This window comes from Somniosus microcephalus, unplaced genomic scaffold (assembly GCF_052327205.1).
Source record: "Somniosus microcephalus isolate GS21.2 unplaced genomic scaffold, FLI_Smic_1.0 unresolved_chr7, whole genome shotgun sequence".
In the NCBI taxonomy this organism is placed as follows: Eukaryota; Metazoa; Chordata; class Chondrichthyes; order Squaliformes; family Somniosidae; genus Somniosus; species Somniosus microcephalus.
The window spans coordinates 45,684,311-45,708,940 of NW_028225185.1; positions in this window are offsets into that span (position 1 = coordinate 45,684,311).

The following is a 24,630-nucleotide window of genomic DNA, read 5'->3' on the forward strand; positions in this document are numbered from 1 at the left end:
CTGCTGGAACTGGGCACGGCCTCCCCCGGTGACAGTCTGGCTCATCAGATTCTGGGCCAGCTTGGCCTGCAAGAGAAAGGACGGCCTCTAAGTACAGTGTGGTGCCCTGTTGTTGTGTGCACTGCCTCCCATGGTGGAATAGCTTGGCCAGTGTGTAAAGTGCAGAAAGTGCAATTGATGTTCATGCCAGTGCCATAGCTGCTGGATGAGGGCTGCCCATTAGGCCTTTGAGGTCCCTTTGCCCATAATGTGAGGTGCACATGCAAGGATGAGGAGGACACTGGAAAGGGTACTCACCCTGACCAACCGAGTGAGGTCGTTAAACTTTTTCTGGCATGGGTCACCAGTCCTGGGGACATCGCTGTTGGCTGTGACCCTCTGGGCGATTTCGCTCCAGGCTCTCCTGTACACCCTCTTGGGAGGCTTCTTGCCACTGTCCGGGAACAAGATATGGCTTCTCTTCTCCAAAGCCCTAACCAGCACCTTTAAATCATGGGCAGAGAAGCGCTGCGCTCGCTCACGGGCCCTCTGCATCCTTGCTGGCGCTATTTCTCTCCAGCAGCAGTGTTTAGGCCTAGCTGGAGGGCTGCAGTATCCAGGGCGTGGCAGCAGACCAAGTCGACCCGTCCCCCTTTAAGAGCTGGCTGGCGCCAGGGTGTCTGCTGTCAATCAAAACATGACCGCACCTGCGCTGCGCCCGGCCTCGGCGGTATCAGTCTGCACCGTCGGCTTAGCGCCTAAAGATAGCCGTGCAATGCCAGTTTTAGTGCTCGAGCAAACTCCTTGGCCAAAGCTACTGAATATCGGCGAAGTGGCCTCCACTTTCCAGCGGGCACAAACTTTAGCGGCCGCCCGACTTTACCACCCCAAAAGTGGCTATACTGAATTTCTAGGCCCGTGACTGATATAAAATAAAGATCCATTGAGCATTGTATTCACTGGGACTGATGTAAGATAAAGTTACATTGAGCACTGCATACATTGGGATTGATGTGCAATACATATACATTGAGCACTGTGTACACTGGGAGTGCTGTACAATACATATCCATTGAGCTCTGTATACACTGGGACAGATGTACAATACATATCCGTTGGGCACTGCATAAACTGTGACTGATGTACAAAACATATCCTTTGAGCACTGTATACACTGCGACTGATTTACAATACAGATCCATTGAACACTGCATATACTGGGACTGATGTACAATAAAATCCATTGTGCACTGTATACACTGGGGCTGATTTACAATTGAGATCCATTGAGCACTGTATATTCTGGAGCTGATGTTCAATAAAGGACCATTGTGCACTGTATACACTGGTACTCATCCACAATACAGATCCATTGAGCACTGTGTACACTGGTACTGATCTACAATATAAATCAATTGAGCACTGTTTACACTGGGACTGATCTACAACACTGATCCATAGATCACTGTATACACTGGGACGGCTGTACAATGCAAATCCATTGAGCACTGTATATACTGGGACTGATGTACAATACATATCCATTGAGCACTGTATAGACGGGGACTGATGTATAATACATATCCATTGAGCACTGTATACACGGGGACTGATGTATAATACATATATCCATTGAGCACTGTGTACACTGGGGCTGATGTACAATACATATCCATTGAGCACTGTGTACACTGGGACTCATGTAACATATATATCCATTGAGTACTGTATTCACAGCGACTCATGTACAATAAAGATCAATTGAGCACTGTATACAGTGGGACTGATCTCCAATACAGATGATTTGAGCACTATATACACTGGGACTGATGTACAATACAGATCCATTGAGCACTGTATACATTGGGACTGACGTACAATACATATCCAAGGAGCACTGAATACACTGGACTGATGTGCAATACATATCAATTGAGCACTGTATACACTGGGACTGATGTAAACACAGATCCATTGAGCACTGTATATATTGGGACTGATGTACAATATATATCCATTGAGCACTGTATACACTGGGACTGATGTACAATACATATCTATTGAGCACTGTATACACTGGGACTGATGTAAAATACAGATCCATTAAGCACTGTATACACTGGGACTGATGTACAATACATATCCATTGCGCACTGAATACACTGGGACTGATGCAATGTAAAGATTCATTGAACACAGTATACACTGGAACTGATGTACAATACATATCCATTGAGCTCTGTATAGACTGGGACTGATGTAAAATAGAGATTCATTGAGCACTGAATACACTGGGATTGCTGTACAATAAAGATCCATTGAGCTCTGTATACACCGGGACTGAAGTAAAGTACAGATCATTTGAGCACTGTACACACTGGGACTGATGTTTAATAAAGATCCATGGAGCACCGTATACTCTGGGACCAATGTACAATATATATACATTGAGTACTGTAAATCTGGGACTGATGTACAATACATACCCTTTGTGCACTGTATACACTGTGACTGATTTACAATACAGATCCATTGAAAACTGTATATACTGGGACTGATGTACAATAAAATCCATTGAGCACTTTATTCACTGGGACTGATGTACAATAAAGATCCATTGTGCACTGTATACATTGGGGCTGATGTACAATTGAGATCCATTGAGCACTGTATATTCTGGGGCTGATATTCAATAAAGGTCCATTGAGCTCTGTATACACTGGTACTGATCTAAAATACAGATCCATTGAGCACTGTATACACTGGGACTGATCTACAAAACAAATGAATTGAGCACTCTATACAGTGGGACTGATCTACAATACAAATCCATTGAGCACTCTATATACTGGGACTGATGTAAAATGCAGATCCATTGAACAATGTAAAAACTGGGACTGATGTACAATACTGATACATTGAGCTCTGTTTGTACTGGGATTGATGTACAGTACATATCCATTGAGCACTGTATACACTGGGACTGATGTACAATACATATCCATTTAATACTGTATGCACTGGGACTGATGTACAATACATATCCATTGAGCTCTGTTTTTACTGTAATTGAGGTGAAATACATATCCATTGAGCTCTCCATACACTGGGACGGATGTAAACACAGATCCATTGAGCTCCGAATACACTGGAACTGATGTACAATACATTTCCATTGAGCACTGTATACACTGGGACTGATGTACAATAAAGATACATTGAACACTGCATATACAGGATCTGATATACAATAAATATCAATTGAGTTCTGTATATACTGGGACAGATGTACATTAAAAATCCTTTGAGCACTGTATACACTGGGACTGATGTAAATTAAAAATCCATTGCAGTGGGAGGGGGAGGATCCAGTTGTCGTGGTCCATGTTGGTACAAACGACGTAGATAGGACAAGGAAGACGGTTCTGTTAAAGGAGTATGAGCAGCTAGGGGTCAAATTAAAGAACAGAACCTCAAGGGTAATAATCTCTGGGTTATTACCTGAGCCACGAGCGAATTTGGCTAGGATAAATAAAATTAAAGAGTTAAATGCGTGGCTCAAAGACTGGTGTGGGAGAAATGGGTTTTGCTTCTTGGGACACTGGCACCAGTACTGGGACAGAAGGGAGCTGTTCTGTTGGGACGGACTCCACTTGGCCAGTGCTGGGACTAGAGTCCTGGCGAATCATATAACTAGGGCTGTAGAGAGGGCTTTAAACTAATTAGTGGGGGGGAGGTTTCTAGAGAGCAAATCATAGAAATGACAACAGAGAAGGTCATAGACTTAGGTAGCAGTGGGGGAATTAAAAAACAGAATGTGTCAGGAAGGGACAGAAGGTATGGAGTAAAAAGTAAAGTACTAAAAAGGGAAAAAACAGGAACTAAGTGTTACAAAACATATTTGAAAGTTCTTTATCTGAATGCACGTAGCATTCGTAACAAAATGAATGAGTTAACGGCACAAATAATGACATATGGGTATGATCTTGTGGCCATTACAGAAACATGGCTGCAGGGTGACCATGACTGGGAATTAAACATACCAGGTTATTTAACAATCAGGAAGGACAGGCAGGAAGGGAGAGGAGGTGGGGTGGCTATGTTAATAAAGGAAGGAATCACTATAATACAGAGAAATGATATTGGGTCAAAGGAGCACGGTAGTGAAACAGTTTGGGTGGAGGTAAGGAATAATAAGGGGAAAAAAACACTAGTGGGTGTAGTCTATAGGCCTCCGAACAGTTGCAACTCTGTTGGACGGAGTATTAATCAGGAAATAGTTGAGGCTTGTAATAAGGGAACAGCTATAATTATGGGGGATTTTAATTATCATATTAACTGGACAAATCAAATTGGGCAGAGCAGCCTTGAGGAAGAGTTCATTGAGTGTATTAGGGATGGGTTTCTTGAGCAGTATGTAACTGAACCGACCAGGGGGCAAGCAACCTTAGATTTGGTCCTGTGTAATGAGACAGGATTAATTAAAAATGTCCTAGTAAAGGATCCCCTTGGAATGAGTGACCATAACATGGTTGAATTCCATATTCAATTAGAGGGTGAGAAGGTTGGATCTCAAACAAGCGTGCTGAGCTTGAATAAAGGAGACTATGAAGGTATGAGAGCGGAATTAATGAGAGTGGACTGGGAAAATAGATTAAAGGGTAAGACGGTACATGACCAGTGGTGTACATTTAAGGAGTTATTTTACAACTTCCAAAAAAAATATATTCCACTGAGGAAAAAAGGGTGTAAAAGAAAAGATAGCCATCCGTGGCTAAGTAAAGTAATTAAGGATAGTATCCGACTAAGAACAAGGGCATATAAGGTAGCCAAATCTAGTGGGAGGATGGAAGATTGGGAAGTCTTTAAAAGACAGCAAAAAATAACAAAAAGATTGATTAAGAAAGGGAAGATAGATTATGAAAGTAAATTAGCAAAATATATAAAAACAGACAGTTAAAGTTTCTATAGTTATAAAAAAAGAAAAAGGGGCTAAAGTAAATGTTGGTCCCTTAGAGGATGAGACCGGGAAATTAATGGTGGGAAACATGGAGATGGCAAAAACACTGAACAATTATTTTGTATCAGCCTTTACAGTAGAGGACACTAAGAATATCCCAACACTGGACAAACAGGGGGCTCTAGGGGGGGAGGAACTAAATACAATTAAAATCACTAAGGAAGTGGTACTTGGTAAAATAATGGGACTCAAGGCGGATAAATCCCCTGGACCTGATGGCTTGCATCCCAGGGTCTTGAGGGAAGTAGCGGTAGGGATTGTGGATGCATTGGTAATAATTTTCCAAAACTCACTGGACTCAGCAAAGGTCCCGGCAGATTGGAAAACTGCTAATGTAACACCATTATTTAAAAAGGGTAGTAGGCAGAAGGCTGGAAACTATAGACCTGTTAGCCTAACATCTGTGGTTGGTAAAATGTTAGAGTCCATTATTAAGGAGACAGTAACGGGACATTTGGATAAACACAATTTAATAGGGCAAACTCAGCATGGTTTCATGAAGGGGAAGTCATGTTTAACAAATTTGCTTGAGTTTTTTGAGGAAGTAACATACAGGGTGGATAAAGGGGAACCAGTGGACGTAGTGTATTTAGACTTCCAAAAGGCATTTGACAAGGTGCCACACAAAAGATTATTGCTCAAGATAAAAAATCACGGGATTGGGGGTAATATTATGGCATGGGTGGAGGATTGGCTCTCTAACAGAAAGCAGAGAGTTGGGATAAATGGTTCATTCTCAGATTGGCAACCAGTAACTAGTGGTGTTCCGCAGGGGTCAGTGCTGGGTCCCCAACTCTTTACAATCTATATTAACGATTTGGAGGAGGGGACCGAGTGTAACATATCAAAGTTTGCAGATGATACAAAGATGGGACGGAAAGTAGTGAGTGAGGAGGACATAAAAAACCTGCAAAGGGACATAGACAGGCTAAGTAAGTGGGCAGAGATTTGGCAGATGGAATACAATACTGGAAAGTGTGAAGTTATGCACTTTGGCAGGAAAAATCAAAGAGCAAGTTATTATCTTAATGGCAAGAAACTGGAAAGTACTGTAGTACAAAGGGATCTGGGGGTCCTGGTGCACGAAACTCAAAAAGTTAGTATGCAGGTGCAGCAAGTGATCAAGAAGGCCAATGGAATGTTGGCTTTTATTGCTAGGGGGTTGGAATATAAAAACAGGGAGGTATTGCTGCAGTTGTACAAGGTATTGGTGAGGCCGCACCTGGAATACTGCATACAGTTTTGGTGTCCATACTTAAGAAAAGACATACTTGCTCTCGAGTCAGTACAAAGAAGGTTCACTCGGTTAATCCCGGGGATGAGGGGGTGGTCATATGAGGAGAGGTTGAGTAGATTGGGACTCTACTCATTGGAGTTCAGAAGAATGAGAGGCGATCTTATTGAAACATATAAGATTGTGAAGGGGCTTGATCGGGTGGATGCGGTGAGGATGTTCCCAATGATGGGTGAAACTAGAACTAGGGGGCATAATCTTAAAATAAGGGGCTGCTCATTCAAAACTGAGATGAGGAGAAACTTCTTCACTCAGAGGGTGGTAGGTTTGTGGAATTTGCTGCCCCAGAAAGCTGTGGAAGCTACATCATTAAATAAATTTAAAACAGAAATAGATAGTTTCCTAGAAGTAAAGGGAATAAAGGGGTACGGGGAGCGGGCAGGAAATTGGACATGAGTCTGGGTTCGGAATGGTCATGGCCCTGTGGGTAGTGGAGCGGGCCCAGGGGCCGTGTAGCCTTGTTCTGCTCCTACTGTGTTCTAATTCTGTTAGATTTCAGGAGATGGTTTTATTCCTGTTCCTGGCTGGGGTGGAGATCGCCTTTACAGAAGGTAAGTACTGTAGAAAATATAGGGACAGAGTGATCTCCTGGAAGAATTTCGATCACCTAGATGGGTCGGAGAGGAATTTCCCAGATTTTTTTCTCCCAAATTGGCCATTGGGTCTTTATCTGGTTTTTCGCCTCTCCCGGGAGATCACATGGGTTCGGGTGGATGCAGAGTGATAGAAGATTTGAGGTTAGGATCAGATCAGCCATGATCTTATTGAATGGTGGAGCAGGCTCGAGGGGCCGATTGGCCTACTCCTGCTCCTATTTCTTATGTTCTTATGTTCTAACACTGTATACACTGAGACTGAAGTATAATAAAGATCCATTGAGCACTGTATTCATTGGGCCTCCTGTACAATACATGTCCGTTGAGCACTGTATACATTGGGACTGATGTAAAATACGTAGCAATTGAGCATTGAATAATCTGGGGCTGATATAAAATAAATATCCATTGAGCACTGTATATACTGGGACTGATGTATAATAAAATCCATTAAGCACTGTACTCACTGGGACTGATGTTCAATACATATACATTGAGGACTGTGTACACAGGGACTGATATACAATACAGATCAATTGAGCACTGTCTATAATGGGACTGATGTAAAATAAATATCCATTGAGCACTGTATACATTCGGACTGATGTGCAATACAGATCCATTGAACACTGTAAATACTGGGACTGATTTACAATACATATCCATTGAGCTCTGTATATCCTGGGAATGTTGCACAATAAAATCCATTGAGCACAATATATACTGGGACTGATGTACAATACATATCCATTGAGCAGTGCATACACTGGGACTGATGCACAATACATATCCAAGGAACACTGAATACACTGGACTGATGTACAATACATATCAATTTAGCACTGTCTACACTGGGACTGATGTAAGCACAGATCCATTGAGCTCTGTATATATTGGGACTGATGTACAATAAAATGAAATAAGTACTGCCTACACTGGGACTGATGTACAATATATATCCATTGAGCACTGTATACACTGGGACTGATGTGCAATACATATCTATTGAGCACTGTATACACTGGGACTGATGGAAAATACAGATCCATTAAGCACTGTATACACTGGGACTGATGCACAATACATATCCATTGAGCACTGAATACACTGGGACTGATGCAATGTAAAGATCCATTGAGCACAGTATAGACTGGAACTGATGTACAATACATATCCCTTGAGCTCTGTATAGACTGGGACTGATGTAAAATAGAGATCCACTGAGCACTGAATACACTGGGATTGCTGTACAATAAAGATCCATTGAGCTCTGTATACACCAGGACTGAAGTAAAATACAGATCCTTTGAGCACTGTACACACTCGGACTGATGTATAATAAAGATCCATGGAGCACCATATACACTGGGACTGATGTACAATATATATACATTGAGTACTGTAAATCTGGGACTGATGTACAATACATATCCATTGAGCACTTTTGATACAGGGACTACTGTATGATACATATCCATTGCTCACTGTATAAACTGTGACTGATGTAATATACAGATCCATTGAGCACTGTATACTCTGGGACTGATCTACAATACAGATCCATTGAGCTCTGTATATTCTGGGTCTGATGCAGAATAAAATCAATTAAGCACTGTATTCACTAGGACTGATGTACATTAAAGATCCATTAAGCACTGTATACACCGTGACTGATATAAAATAAAGATCCATTGAGCATTGTATTCTCTAGGACTGATGTAAAATAAAGTTCCATTGAGCACTATATACACTGGGACTGATGCACAATACAGATCCATTGAACACTGTATATACTGGGACTGATGTACAATACATATTCATTGATCTCTCTTTGTACTGGTATTAATGTACAATACATATCCATTGAGCACTGTACAAAACTGGGACTGATGTACAATACAGATCCATTGAGCACTGTATACACTGGGACTGATGTACAACACATATCCATTGAGCTCTGTATATCCTGGGACTGTTGTACAATAAAATCCATTGAGCACAGTATACACTGGGACAGATGTACAATACATATCCATTGAGGACTGTATACACTGTGACTGATGCACAATATATATCCAAGGAGCACTGAATACACTGGACTGATGTACAATACATATCAATTTAGCACTGTATACCCTGGGACTGATGTATAAAACTTATCTATTGAGCACTGTATACAGTGGGATTGCTGTACAATAAAGATCCATTGAGCTCTGTATAGACTGGGACTGATGTAAAATAGAGATCCACTGAGAACTGAATACACTGGGATTGCTGTACAATAAAGATCCATTGAGCTCTGTATATACCGGGACTGAAGTAAAATACAGATCCTTTGAGCACTGTACAAACGCGGACTGATGTATAATAAAGATCCATGGAGCACCGTATACACTGGGACTGATGTACAATAAATATACATTGAGTACTGTAAATCTGGGACTGATGTACAATACATATCCATTGAGCACTGTTGATACAGGGACTACTGTACGATACACATCCATTGATCACTGTATAAGCTGTGACTGATGTACAATACAGATCCATTGAGCACTGTATACTCTGGGACTGATCTACAATACAGATCCTTTGAGCTCTGTATATTCTGGGTCTGATGCAGAATATAATCAATTAAGCACTGTATTCACTAGGACTGATGTACATGAAAATCCATTGAGCACTGTATACACTGTGACTGATATAAAATAAAGATCCATTGAGCATTGTATTCACTGGGACTGATGTAAGATAAAGTTACATTGAGCACTGCATACATTAGGATTGATGTGCAATACATATACATTGAGCACTGTATACACTGGGAGTGCTGTACAATACATATCCATTGAGCTCTGTATACACTGGGACAGATGTACAATACATATCCATTTAATACTGTATGCACTGGGACTGATGTACAATACATATCCATTGAGCTCTGTTTATACTGTAATTGAGGTGAAATACATATCCATTGAGCTCTCCATACACTGGGACGGATGTAAACACAGATCCATTGAGCTCCGAATACACTGGAATTGATGTACAATACATTTCCATTGAGCACTGTATACACTGGGACTGATGTACAAAAAAGATACATTGAACACTGCATATACAGGATCTGATGTACAATACATATCAATTGCGTTCCGTATATACTGGGACCGATGTACATTAAAAATCCTTTGAGCACTGTATACACTGGGACTGATGTAAATTAAAAATCCATTGAACACTGTATACACTGAGACTGAAATATAATAAAGGTCCATTGAGCACTGTATTCATTGGGCCTGCTGTACAATACATGTCCGTTGAGCACTGTATACATTGGGACTGATGTAAAATACATAGCAATTGAGCATTGAATAATCTGGGACTGATATAAAATAAATATACATTGAGCACTGTATATACTGGGACTGATGTATAATATAATCCATTAAGCACTGTACTCACTGGGATTGATGTTCAATACATATACGTTGAGGACTGTATACACAGGGACTGATATACAATACAGATCAATTGAACACTGTCTATAATGGGACTGATGTAAAATACATATCCATTGAGCACTGTATACATTGGGACTGATGTACAATACATATCGATTGAGCTATGAATATACAGGGACTGATGTACAATATAATCCATTAAGCACTGTACTCACAGGTACTGATGTACAATAAAATTCCATTGAGCACTGTATACACTGGGACTGATGTACAATACATATCGATTGAGCACTGTATACAGTGGGACTGAGGTACAATACCTATCCATTGAGCACTGTATACACTGGGACTGATCTACAATACATATCGATTGAGCACTGCATACAGTGGGATTGATGTACAATACAGATCCATTGAGCACTGTATAAACTGGGACTGATGTACAATAAAGTTCCATTGAGCACTGTATACACTGGGACTGATGCACAATACAGATCCATTGAACACTGTATATACTGGGACTGATGTACAATACATATTCATTGATCTCTCTTTGTACTGGTATTAATGTACAATACATATCCATTGAGCACTGTACAAAACTGGGACTGATGTACAATACAGATCCATTGAGCACTGTATACACTGGGACTGATGTACAACACATATCCATTGAGCTCTGTATATCCTGGGACTGTTGTACAGTCACGGCCCTTCCCACATGAAACCCAAAAACAGACAACTCCGCCAAAAAACAGTCAAAAACATATCTCACTCCCACAACCTGGGGAGGAATAACAAAACTTGTCCATCCAAATGGCCTTCATCCTCGGCCTTACCAAAAGAACCCCCCCCCATAGAGAACACAAACACCCCCATATAAAAAAACATTTGGCAACACACTCTACTTTGTGTGCCGAGAGGGCGAGTCCTTGTCCAGGCTTTTCCGGCCCCTGGCCGACCTGCTGCTCCGCCTCAACCTGGGCCCTGTGGGTGTTGCAAGGCTGGGGGAAGGCTCCTGAGGGGCACATTGTGTGACGGCAGATGCCCTTGGGGGTCGGCCTAGATGAGCTCCGGCCCTCGAGGGGGCCGGCTGCTGACTACTGCAGCTGTGGCTGGGCAGCATCAGTCTCTGCAGCAGCTCGTCGCAGCTTTGCTGGGGGAGTGGCAGTGGCGGCTGCAGCAATGGGGGCAAGCTGGCTGATGCCAGGCGCTCGCTGGTCGCCAGAGACACTGGCACTCGGCCGGGCTGGCACTGCAGCAAGCGCAGCAATCTGGTGAAGGCCAGACCGCTGTGCTGCAGCAGCGCGGCGGGTGCCCTGGCGATGCGTGCGTGACACAGCGAGTGTGGCAGCAGTGAGTGCCCGTACTGCCCTGGTCTGTGCCCGCATCAGACCAGCCAGTGACTGCAAGGCACCACTGATCAACTCTCCACTCGCTGCCTGTGCTGCCCTGAATTCGGCCCGACTCGCGTCCTGTGCTGCCCTGAATTCGGCCCGACTCACGTCCTGTGATGCCCCGAATTGTGCCCGACTCACGTCCTTTGATGCCCTGAATTGTTCGAGACCCCTGGCCTGTGCTGCCGCGAGTTGTTCGAAACCCCTGGCCTGTGAGGCCCCGAAATCGGACACACTATGAGCCAGGGACTCAATGGCCTCAGGCAACCGTGCCACAACCCCCATGAACTCGGTGTGCCGACGATCCGAGTCCGCAGACATTTGATCAAGGAGGCGCCCCTCCTGGGCGAGGACCGTCTCCGGACTGGAGGCCAGACTCTCCCTCTGGGGAGAAGGCTGCCGAGCTGCCCGACCCTTCCCGCATGGCTGGACGCCACTGGGCCCAGCAACTGCACTCCCCTGCAACACTTCCCCCCTCTGGGGAGAAGGCTGCCGAGCTGGCCGTCCCTTCCCGCGTGGCAGGATGCCACTGGGCACAGGAGCTACACTCCCCTGCAACACTTCCCCACTCTGGGGAGAAGGCAGCCGTGCTGCCCGACCCTTCCCACGTGGCTGGACGCCACTGGGCACAGGAGCTACACCCCCCTGCAACACTTCCCCCTGGCTCTCCTCCAGGCAAGACGTGTCCCCTCCATTGCCATCCCCTGGCGCGGATGAGGGTTCCCCCGATGTGCCGCCTTCCTCTTGCTCCTCCTCGTCCTCCTCTTCCGAGGGACTGACACTCGCAGCTTCAGGGACCTCCTCCTCACCAGCTAAAAGCAGGAAGGCACAAGAGTAGCTTTAGAGTGAGGACAGGGCCACAGTGAGGGAGGCATGAGTGGTGGCATTCTGCGCATTGGTCGGACAGTGGCAAAGGATGTAGATCTGAAGCGCAAGGGGAACGAGAGAGGTCCAAATGGTCATGTCCTTACCATTGGGGCCCAGCACAGGGTCGGCATCTCCAATTGCAACGGGGCCAATCACCCGGGCACCCATGAGTCGACCCACGCGCTCCTCCAGGTCACTGAGCTGCTGGAACTGGGCACGGCCTCCCCCGGTGACAGTCTGGCTCATCAGATTCTGGGCCAGCTTGGCCTGCAAGAGAAAGGACGGCCTCTAAGTACAGTGTGGTGCCCTGTTGTTGTGTGCACTGCCTCCCATGGTGGAATAGCTTGGCCAGTGTGTAAAGTGCAGAAAGTGCAATTGATGTTCATGCCAGTGCCATAGCTGCTGGATGAGGGCTGCCCATTAGGCCTTTGAGGTCCCTTTGCCCATAATGTGAGGTGCACATGCAAGGATGAGGAGGACACTGGAAAGGGTACTCACCCTGACCAACCGAGTGAGGTCGTTAAACTTTTTCTGGCATGGGTCACCAGTCCTGGGGACATCGCTGTTGGCTGTGACCCTCTGGGCGATTTCGCTCCAGGCTCTCCTGTACACCCTCTTGGGAGGCTTCTTGCCACTGTCCGGGAACAAGATATGGCTTCTCTTCTCCAAAGCCCTAACCAGCACCTTTAAATCATGGGCAGAGAAGCGCTGCGCTCGCTCACGGGCCCTCTGCATCCTTGCTGGCGCTATTTCTCTCCAGCAGCAGTGTTTAGGCCTAGCTGGAGGGCTGCAGTATCCAGGGCGTGGCAGCAGACCAAGTCGACCCGTCCCCCTTTAAGAGCTGGCTGGCGCCAGGGTGTCTGCTGTCAATCAAAACATGACCGCACCTGCGCTGCGCCCGGCCTCGGCGGTATCAGTCTGCACCGCCGGCTTAGCACCTAAAGATAGCCGTGCAATGCCAGTTTTAGTGCTCGAGCAAACTCCTTGGCCAAAGCTACTGAATATCGGCGAAGTGGCCTCCACTTTCCGGCGGGCACAAACTTTAGCGGCCGCCCGACTTTACCACCCCAAAAGTGGCTATACTGAATTTCTAGGCCCGTGACTGATATAAAATAAAGATCCATTGAGCATTGTATTCACTGGGACTGATGTAAGATAAAGTTACATTGAGCACTGCATACATTGGGATTGATGTGCAATACATATACATTGAGCACTGTGTACACTGGGAGTGCTGTACAATACATATCCATTGAGCTCTGTATACACTGGGACAGATGTACAATACATATCCGTTGGGCACTGCATAAACTGGGACTGATGTACAAAACATATCCTTTGAGCACTGTATACACTGCGACTGATTTACAATACAGATCCATTGAACACTGCATATACTGGGACTGATGTACAATAAAATCCATTGTGCACTGTATACACTGGGGCTGATTTACAATTGAGATCCATTGAGCACTGTATATTCTGGAGCTGATGTTCAATAAAGGACCATTGTGCACTGTATACACTGGTACTCATCCACAATACAGATCCATTGAGCACTGTGTACACTGGTACTGATCTACAATATAAATCAATTGAGCACTGTTTACACTGGGACTGATCTACAACACTGATCCATAGATCACTGTATACACTGGGACGGCTGTACAATGCAAATCCATTGAGCACTGTATATACTGGGACTGATGTACAATACATATCCATTGAGCACTGTATAGACGGGGACTGATGTATAATACATATCCATTGAGCACTGTATACACGGGGACTGATGTATAATATATATATCCATTGAGCACTGTGTACACTGGGGCTGATGTACAATACATATCCATTGAGCACTGTGTACACTGGGACTCATGTAACATATATATCCATTGAGTACTGTATTCACAGCGACTCATGTACAATAAAGATCAATTGAGCACTGTATACAGTGGGACTGATCTCCAATACAGATGATTTGAGCACTATATACACTGGGACTGATGTACAATACAGATCCATTGAGCACTGTATACATTGGGACTGACGTACAATACATATCCAAGGAGCACTGAATACACTGGACTGATGTGCAATACATATCAATTGATCACTGTATACACTGGGACTGATGTAAACACAGATCCATTGAGCACTGTATATATTGGGACTGATGTACAATATATATCCATTGAGCACTGTATACACTGGGACTGATGTACAATACATATCTATTGAGCACTGTATACACTGGGACTGATGTAAAATACAGATCCATTAAGCACTGTATACACTGGGACTGATGTACAATACATATCCATTGCGCACTGAATACACTGGGACTGATGCAATGTAAAGATCCATTGAACACAGTATACACTGGAACTGATGTACAATACATATCCATTGAGCTCTGTATAGACTGGGACTGATGTAAAATAGAGATTCATTGAGCACTGAATACACTGGGATTGCTGTACAATAAAGATCCATTGAGCTCTGTATACACCGGGACTGAAGTAAAGTACAGATCATTTGAGCACTGTACACACTGGGACTGATGTTTAATAAAGATCCATGGAGCACCGTATACTCTGGGACCAATGTACAATATATATACATTGAGTACTGTAAATCTGGGACTGATGTACAATACATACCCTTTATGCACTGTATACACTGTGACTGATTTACAATACAGATCCATTGAAAACTGTATATACTGGGACTGATGTACAATAAAATCCATTGAGCACTTTATTCGCTGGGACTGATGTACAATAAAGATCCATTGTGCACTGTATACATTGGGGCTGATGTACAATTGAGATCCATTGAGCACTGTATATTCTGGGGCTGATATTCAATAAAGGTCCATTGAGCTCTGTATACACTGGTACTGATCTAAAATACAGATCCATTGAGCACTGTATACACTGGGACTGATCTACAAAACAAATGAATTGAGCACTCTATACAGTGGGACTGATCTACAATACAAATCCATTGAGCACTCTATATACTGGGACTGATGTAAAATGCAGATCCATTGAACAATGTAAAAACTGGGACTGATGTACAATACTGATACATTGAGCTCTGTTTGTACTGGGATTGATGTACAGTACATATCCATTGAGCACTGTATACACTGGGACTGATGTACAATACATATCCATTTAATACTGTATGCACTGGGACTGATGTACAATACATATCCATTGAGCTCTGTTTTTACTGTAATTGAGGTGAAATACATATCCATTGAGCACTCCATACACTGGGACGGATGTAAACACAGATCCATTGAGCTCCGAATACACTGGAACTGATGTACAATACATTTCCATTGAGCACTGTATACACTGGGACTGATGTACAATAAAGATACATTGAACACTGCATATACAGGATCTGATATACAATAAATATCAATTGAGTTCTGTATATACTGGGACAGATGTACATTAAAAATCCTTTGAGCACTGTATACACTGGGACTGATGTAAATTAAAAATCCATTGCAGTGGGAGGGGGAGGATCCAGTTGTCGTGGTCCATGTTGGTACAAACGACGTAGATAGGACAAGGAAGACGGTTCTGTTAAAGGAGTATGAGCAGCTAGGGGTCAAATTAAAAAACAGAACCTCAAGGGTAATAATCTCTGGGTTATTACCTGAGCCACGAGCGAATTTGGCTAGGATAAATAAAATTAAAGAGTTAAATGCGTGGCTCAAAGACTGGTGTGGGAGAAATGGGTTTTGCTTCTTGGGACACTGGCACCAGTACTGGGACAGGAGGGAGCTGTTCTGTTGGGACGGACTCCACTTGGCCAGTGCTGGGACTAGAGTCCTGGCGAATCATATAACTAGGGCTGTAGAGAGGGCTTTAAACTAATTAGTGGGGGGGAGGTTTCTAGAGAGCAAATCATAGAAATGACAACAGAGAAGGTCATAGACTTAGGTAGCAGTGGGGGAATTAAAAAACAGAATGTGTCAGGAAGGGACAGAAGGTATGGAGTAAAAAGTAAAGTACTAAAAAGGGAAAAAACAGGAACTAAGTGTTACAAAACATATTTGAAAGTTCTTTATCTGAATGCACGTAGCATTCGTAACAAAATGAATGAGTTAACGGCACAAATAATGACATATGGGTATGATCTTGTGGCCATTACAGAAACATGGCTGCAGGGTGACCATGACTGGGAATTAAACATACCAGGTTATTTAACAATCAGGAAGGACAGGCAGGAAGGGAGAGGAGGTGGGGTGGCTATGTTAATAAAGGAAGGAATCACTATAATACAGAGAAATGATATTGGGTCAAAGGAGCACGATAGTGAAACAGTTTGGGTGGAGGTAAGGAATAATAAGGGGAAAAAAACACTAGTGGGTGTAGTCTATAGGCCTCCGAACAGTTGCAACTCTGTTGGACGGAGTATTAATCAGGAAATAGTTGAGGCTTGTAATAAGGGAACAGCTATAATTATGGGGGATTTTAATTATCATATTAACTGGACAAATCAAATTGGGCAGAGCAGCCTTGAGGAAGAGTTCATTGAGTGTATTAGGGATGGGTTTCTTGAGCAGTATGTAACTGAACCGACCAGGGGGCAAGCAACCTTAGATTTGGTCCTGTGTAATGAGACAGGATTAATTAAAAATGTCCTAGTAAAGGATCCCCTTGGAATGAGTGACCATAACATGGTTGAATTCCATATTCAATTAGAGGGTGAGAAGGTTGGATCTCAAACAAGCGTGCTGAGCTTGAATAAAGGAGACTATGAAGGTATGAGAGCGGAATTAATGAGAGTGGACTGGGAAAATAGATTAAAGGGTAAGACGGGACATGACCAGTGGTGTACATTTAAGGAGTTATTTTACAACTTCCAAAAAAAATATATTCCACTGAGGAAAAAAGGGTGTAAAAGAAAAGATAGCCATCCGTGGCTAAGTAAAGTAATTAAGGATAGTATCCGACTAAAAACAAGGGCATATAAGGTAGCCAAATCTAGTGGGAGGATGGAAGATTGGGAAGTCTTTAAAAGACAGCAAAAAATAACAAAAAGATTGATTAAGAAAGGGAAGATAGATTATGAAAGTAAATTAGCAAAATATATAAAAACAGACAGTAAAAGTTTCTATAGTTATAAAAAAAGAAAAAGGGGCTAAAGTAAATGTTGGTCCCTTAGAGGATGAGACCGGGAAATTAATGGTGGGAAACATGGAGATGGCAAAAACACTGAACAATTATTTTGTATCAGCCTTTACAGTAGAGGACACTAAGAATATCCCAACACTGGACAAACAGGGGGCTCTAGGGGGGGAGGAACTAAATACAATTAAAATCACTAAGGAAGTGGTACTTGGTAAAATAATGGGACTCAAGGCGGATAAATCCCCTGGACCTGATGGCTTGCATCCCAGGGTCTTGAGGGAAGTAGCGGTAGGGATTGTGGATGCATTGGTAATAATTTTCCAAAACTCACTGGACTCAGCAAAGGTCCCGGCAGATTGGAAAACTGCTAATGTAACACCATTATTTAAAAAGGGTAGTAGGCAGAAGGCTGGAAACTATAGACCTGTTAGCCTAACATCTGTGGTTGGTAAAATGTTAGAGTCCATTATTAAGGAGACAGTAACGGGACATTTGGATAAACACAATTTAATAGGGCAAACTCAGCATGGTTTCATGAAGGGGAAGTCATGTTTAACAAATTTGCTTGAGTTTTTTGAGGAAGTAACATACAGGGTGGATAAAGGGGAACCAGTGGACGTAGTGTATTTAGACTTCCAAAAGGCATTTGACAAGGTGCCACACAAAAGATTATTGCTCAAGATAAAAAATCACGGGATTGGGGGTAATATTCTGGCATGGGTGGAGGATTGGCTCTCTAACAGAAAGCAGAGAGTTGGGATAAATGGTTCATTCTCAGATTGGCAACCAGTAACTAGTGGTGTTCCGCAGGGGTCAGTGCTGGGTCCCCAACTCTTTACAATCTATATTAACGATTTGGAGGAGGGGACCGAGTGTAACATATCAAAGTTTGCAGATGATACAAAGATGGGACGGAAAGTAGTGAGTGAGGAGGACATAAAAAACCTGCAAAGGGACATAGACAGGCTAAGTAAGTGGGCAGAGATTTGGCAGATGGAATACAATACTGGAAAGTGTGAAGTTATGCACTTTGGCAGGAAAAATCAAAGAGCAAGTTATTATCTTAATGGCAAGAAACTGGAAAGTACTGTAGTACAAAGGGATCTGGGGGTCCTGGTGCACGAAACTCAAAAAGTTAGTATGCAGGTGCAGCAAGTGATCAAGAAGGCCAATGGAATGTTGGCTTTTATTGCTAGGGGGTTGGAATATAAAAACAGGGAGGTATTGCTGCAGTTGTACAAGGTATTGGTGAGGCCGCACCTGGAATACTGCATACAGTTTTGGTGTCCATACTTAAGAAAAGACATACTTGCTCTCGAGTCAGTACAAAGAAGGTTCACTCGGTTAATCCCGGGGATGAGGGGGTGGTCATATGAGGAGAGGTTGAGTAGATTGGGACTCTACTCATTGGAGTTCAGAAGAATGAGAGGCGATCTTATTGAAACATATAAGATTGTGAAGGGGCTTGATCGGGTGGATGCGGTGAGGATGTTCCCAATGATGCGTGAAACTAGAACTAGGGGGCATAATCTTAAAATAAGGGGCTGCTCATTCAAAACTGAGATGAGGAGAAACTTCTTCACTCAGAGGGTGGTAGGTTTGTGGAATTTGCTGCCCCAGAAAGCTGTGGAAGCTACATCATTAAATAAATTTAAAACAGAAATAGATAGTTTCCTAGAAGTAAAGGGAATAAAGGGGTACGGGGAGCGGGCAGGAAATTGGACATGAGTCTGGGTTCGGAATGGTCATGGCCCTGTGGGTAGTGGAGCGGGCCCAGGGGCTGTGTAGCCTTGTTCTGCTCCTACTGTGTTCTAATTCTGTTAGATTTCAGGAGATGGTTTTATTCCTGTTCCTGGCTGGGGTGGAGATCGCCTTTACAGAAGGTAAGTACTGTAGAAAATATAGGGACAGAGTGATCTCCTGGAAGAATTTCGATCGCCTAGATGGGTCGGAGAGGAATTTCCCAGATTTTTTTCTCCCAAATTGGCCATTGGGTCTTTATCTGGTTTTTCGCCTCTCCCGGGAGATCACATGGGTTCGGGTGGATGCAGAGTGATAGAAGATTTGAGGTTAGGATCAGATCAGCCATGATCTTATTGAATGGTGGAGCAGGCTCGAGGGGCCGATTGGCCTACTCCTGCTCCTATTTCTTATGTTCTTATGTTCTAACACTGTATACACTGAGACTGAAGTATAATAAAGATCCATTGAGCACTGTATTCATTGGGCCTCCTGTACAATACATGTCCGTTGAGCACTGTATACATTGGGACTGATGTAAAATACATAGCAATTGAGCATTGAATAATCTGGGGCTGATATAAAATAAATATCCATTGAGCACTGTATATACTGGGACTGATGTATAATAAAATCCATTAAGCACTGTACTCACTGGGACTGATGTTCAATACATATACATTGAGGACTGTGTACACAGGGACTGATATACAATACAGATCAATTGAGCACTGTCTATAATGGGACTGATGTAAAATAAATATCCATTGAGCACTGTATACATTCGGACTGATGTGCAATACAGATCCATTGAACACTGTAAATACTGGGACTGATTTACAATACATATCCATTGAGCTCTGTATATCCTGGGAATGTTGCACAATAAAATCCATTGAGCACAATATATACTGGGACTGATGTACAATACATATCCATTGAGCAGTGCATACACTGGACTGATGTACAATACATATCAATTTAGCACTGTCTACACTGGGACTGATGTAAGCACAGATCCATTGAGCTCTGTATATATTGGGACTGATGTACAATAAAATGAAATAAGTACTACCTACACTGGGACTGATGTACAATATATATCCATTGAGCACTGTATACACTGGGACTGATGTGCAATACATATCTATTGAGCACTGTATACACTGGGACTGATGGAAAATACAGATCCATTAAGCACTGTATACACTGGGACTGATGCACAATACATATCCATTGAGCACTGAATACACTGGGACTGATGCAATGTAAAGATCCATTGAACACAGTATAGACTGGAACTGATGTACAATACATATCCCTTGAGCTCTGTATAGACTGGGACTGATGTAAAATAGAGATCCACTGAGCACTGAATACACTGGGATTGCTGTACAATAAAGATCCATTGAGCTCTGTATACACCAGGACTGAAGTAAAATACAAATCCTTTGAGCACTGTACACACTCGGACTGATGTATAATAAAGATCCATGGAGCACCATATACACTGGGACTGATGTACAATATATATACATTGAGTACTGTAAATCTGGGACTGATGTACAATACATATCCATTGAGCACTTTTGATACAGGGACTACTGTATGATACATATCCATTGCTCACTGTATAAACTGTGACTGATGTAATATACAGATCCATTGAGCACTGTATACTTTGGGACTGATCTACAATACAGATCCATTGAGCTCTGTATATTCTGGGTCTGATGCAGAATAAAATCAATTAAGCACTGTATTCACTAGGACTGATGTACATTAAAGATCCATTAAGCACTGTATACACCGTGACTGATATAAAATAAAGATCCATTGAGCATTGTATTCTCTAGGACTGATGTAAAATAAAGTTCCATTGAGCACTGTATACACTGGGACTGATGCACAATACAGATCCATTGAACACTGTATATACTGGGACTGATGTACAATACATATTCATTGATCTCTCTTTGTACTGGTATTAATGTACAATACATATCCATTGAGCACTGTACAAAACTGGGACTGATGTACAATACAGATCCATTGAGCACTGTATACACTGGGACTGATGTACAACACATATCCATTGAGCTCTGTATATCCTGGGACTGTTGTACAATAAAATCCATTGAGCACAGTATACACTGGGACAGATGTACAATACATATCCATTGAGGACTGTATACACTGTGACTGATGCACAATATATATCCAAGGAGCACTGAATACACTGGACTGATGTACAATACATATCAATTTAGCACTGTATACCCTGGGACTGCTGTATAAAACTTATCTATTGAGCACTGTATACAGTGGGATTGCTGTACAATAAAGATCCATTGAGCTCTGTATAGACTGGGACTGATGTAAAATAGAGATCCACTGAGAACTGAATACACTGGGATTGCTGTACAATAAAGATCCATTGAGCTCTGTATATACCGGGACTGAAGTAAAATACAGATCCTTTGAGCACTGTACAAACGCGGACTGATGTATAATAAAGATCCATGGAGCACCGTATACACTGGGACTGATGTACAATAAATATACATTGAGTACTGTAAATCTGGGACTGATGTACAATACATATCCATTGAGCACTGTTGATACAGGGACTACTGTACGATACACATCCATTGATCACTGTATAAGCTGTGACTGATGTACAATACAGATCCATTGAGCACTGTATACTCTGGGACTGATCTACAATACAGATCCTTTGAGCTCTGTATATTCTGGGTCTGATGCAGAATATAATCAATTAAGCACTGTATTCACTAGGACTGATGTACATGAAAATCCATTGAGCACTGTATACACTGTGACTGATATAAAATAAAGATCCATTGAGCATTGTATTCACTGGGACTGATGTAAGATAAAGTTACATTGAGCACTGCATACATTAGGATTGATGTGCAATACATATACATTGAGCACTGTATACACTGGGAGTGCTGTACAATACATATCCATTGAGCTCTGTATACACTGGGACAGATGTACAATACATATCCATTTAATACTGTATGCACTGGGACTGATGTACAATACATATCCATTGAGCTCTGTTTATACTGTAATTGAGGTGAAATACATATCCATTGAGCTCTCCATACACTGGGACGGATGTAAACACAGATCCATTGAGCTCCGAATACACTGGAATTGATGTACAATACATTTCCATTGAGCACTGTATACACTGGGACTGATGTACAAAAAAGATACATTGAACACTGCATATACAGGATCTGATGTACAATACATATCAATTGAGTTCCGTATATACTGGGACCGATGTACATTAAAAATCCTTTGAGCACTGTATACACTGGGACTGATGTAAATTAAAAATCCATTGAACACTGTATACACTGAGACTGAAATATAATAAAGGTCCATTGAGCACTGTATTCATTGGGCCTGCTGTACAATACATGTCCGTTGAGCACTGTATACATTGGGACTGATATAAAATAAATATACATTGAGCACTGTATATACTGGGACTGATGTATAATATAATCCATTAAGCACTGTACTCACTGGGATTGATGTTCAATACATATACGTTGAGGACTGTATACACAGGGACTGATATACAATACAGATCAATTGAACACTGTCTATAATGGGACTGATGTAAAATACATATCCATTGAGCACTGTATACATTGGGACTGATGTACAATACATATCGATTGAGCTATGAATATACAGGGACTGATGTACAATATAATCCATTAAGCACTGTACTCACAGGTACTGATGTACAATAAAATTCCATTGAGCACTGTATACACTGGGACTGATGTACAATACATATCGATTGAGCACTGTATACAGTGGGACTGAGGTACAATACCTATCCATTGAGCACTGTATACACTGGGACTGATGGAAACACAGATCAATTGAGCACTGTATACACTGGGATTGATGTACAATACAGATCCATTGAGCACTGTATAAACTGGGACTGATGTACAATAAAGTTCCATTGAGCACTGTATACACTGGGACTGATGCACAATACAGATCCATTGAACACTGTATATACTGGGACTGATGTACAATACATATTCATTGATCTCTCTTTGTACTGGTATTAATGTACAATACATATCCATTGAGCACTGTACAAAACTGGGACTGATGTACAATACAGATCCATTGAGCACTGTATACACTGGGACTGATGTACAACACATATCCATTGAGCTCTGTATATCCTGGGACTGTTGTACAATAAAATCCATTGAGCACAGTATACACTGGGACAGATGTACAATACATATCCATTGAGCACTGTATACACTGGGACTCATGCACAATATATATCTAAGGAGCACTGAATACACTGGACTGATGTACAATAAATATCAATTTAGCACTGTATACCCTGGGACTGATGTATAAAACTTATCTATTGAGCACTGTATACACTGGGATTGCTGTACAATAAAGATCCATTGAGCTCTGTATAGACTGGGACTGATGTAAAATAGAGATCCATTGAGCACTGAATACACTGGGTTTGCTGTACAATAAAGATCCATTGAGCTCTGTATACACCGGGACTGAAGTAAAATACAGATCCTTTGAGCACTGTACACACGCGGACTGATGTATAAAAAAGATCCATGGAGCACCGTATACACTGGGACTGATGTACAATAAATATACATTGAGTACTGTAAATCTGGGACTGATGTACAATACATATCCATTGAGCACTGTTGATACAGGGACTACTGTACGATACATATCCATTGATCACTGTATAAGCTGTGACTGATGTACAATACAGATCCATTGAGCACTGTATACTCTGGGACTGATCTACAATACAGATCCTTTGAGCTCTGTATATTCTGGGTCTGATGCAGAATATAATCAATTAAGCACTGTATTCACTGGGACTGATGTACATGAAAATCCATTGAGCACTGTATACACTGTGACTGATATAAAATAAAGATCCATTGAGCATTGTATTCACTGGGACTGATGTAAGATAAAGTTACATTGAGCACTGCATACATTGGGATTGATGTGCAATACATATACATTGAGCACTGTATACACTG